Raw genomic sequence first — 2,025 nt, 5'->3', positions numbered from 1 at the left:
TCTTCCCCTCGCAAGCGCTAGCCACGCCCCCACCCCCTCCCGCTCCCCTGACAACTCGCGCCTAACTGACCCAGTCTCCCACTTAACCCTTACCTCACCTGTCCTTTCGCTGCCATCACCTCTTCATGAACGGCCTCCCCCACCGCTGCGCTCCTCGTCCGGCCTGACTGGACAGCGTTAACGAGAGATTTAGCAGGATATAAATTTGAGGCCTAGTATTTAGGCGCTGGGTGACAGGTATGGGTTTAGTGACAGAATTAGACTTGGAAATACACAGTAGCGGGTGTGTGTGAAGTTATTCTGAATGACCCAATGTGCACCTTGAATATTATATACCCTTTTAGGGATAGATTTCAAATAGCTCTGATATAGCAGAAACCACTAAATTATGAAATTGCTAAATTGGGAATTGTATTTCAACCCAGAACAAAAAATGTGCTTTGACGGACACTAAATAACTTTCCCAGCCACAACAGGACAGCGGTAACGAGAGATTTAGCAGGATATAAATTTGAGGCCTAGTATTTAGGCGCTGGGTGACAGGTATGGGTTTAGTGACAGAATTAGACTTGGAAATACACAGTAGCGGGTGTGTGTGAAGTTATTCTGAATGACCCAATGTGCACCTTGAATATTATATACCCTTTTAGGGATAGATTTCAAATAGCTCTGATATAGCAGAAACCACTAAATTATGAAATTGCTAAATTGGGAATTGTATTTCAACCCAGAACAAAAAATGTGCTTTGACGGACACTAAATAACTTTCCCAGCCACAACAGGACAGCGGTAACGAGAGATTTAGCAGGATATAAATTTGAGGCCTAGTATTTAGGCGCTGGGTGACAGGTATGGGTTTAGTGACAGAATTAGACTTGGAAATACACAGTAGCGGGTGTGTGTGAAGTTATTCTGAATGACCCAATGTGCACCTTGAATATTATATACCCTTTTAGGGATAGATTTCAAATAGCTCTGATATAGCAGAAACCACTAAATTATGAAATTGCTAAATTGGGAATTGTATTTCAACCCAGAACAAAAAATGTGCTTTGACGGACACTAAATAACTTTCCCAGCCACAACAGGACAGCGTTAACGAGAGATTTAGCAGGATATAAATTTGAGGCCTAGTATTTAGGCGCTGGGTGACAGGTATGGGTTTAGTGACAGAATTAGACTTGGAAATACACAGTAGCGGGTGTGTGTGAAGTTATTCTGAATGACCCAATGTGCACCTTGAATATTATATACCCTTTTAGGGATAGATTTCAAATAGCTCTGATATAGCAGAAACCACTAAATTATGAAATTGTTAAATTGGGAATTGTATTTAAACCCAGAACAAAAAATGTGCTTTGACGGACACTAAATAACTTTCCCAGCCACAACAGGACAGCGTTAACGAGAGATTTAGCAGGATATAAATTTGAGGCCTAGTATTTAGGCGCTGGGTGACAGGTATGGGTTTAGTGACAGAATTAGACTTGGAAATACACAGTAGCGGGTGTGTGTGAAGTTATTCTGAATGACCCAATGTGCACCTTGAATATTATATACCCTTTTAGGGATAGATTTCAAATAGCTCTGATATAGCAGAAACCACTAAATTATGAAATTGCTAAATTGGGAATTGTATTTCAACCCAGAACAAAAAATGTGCTTTGACGGACACTAAATAACTTTCCCAGCCACAACAGGACAGCGTTAACGAGAGATTTAGCAGGATATAAATTTGAGGCCTAGTATTTAGGCGCTGGGTGACAGGTATGGGTTTAGTGACAGAATTAGACTTGGAAATACACAGTAGCGGGTGTGTGTGAAGTTATTCTGAATGACCCAATGTGCACCTTGAATATTATATACCCTTTTAGGGATAGATTTCAAATAGCTCTGATATAGCAGAAACCACTAAATTATGAAATTGTTAAATTGGGAATTGTATTTAAACCCAGAACAAAAAATGTGCTTTGACGGACACTAAATAACTTTCCCAGCCACAACAGGACAGCGTTAACGAGAGAT

This window comes from Bufo gargarizans, chromosome 9 (genome assembly GCF_014858855.1).
Source record: "Bufo gargarizans isolate SCDJY-AF-19 chromosome 9, ASM1485885v1, whole genome shotgun sequence".
Taxonomy (NCBI): domain Eukaryota; kingdom Metazoa; phylum Chordata; class Amphibia; order Anura; family Bufonidae; genus Bufo; species Bufo gargarizans.
The sequence above is the reverse complement of the archived record's forward strand: the minus strand, read 5'-3'. Positions refer to the sequence as shown.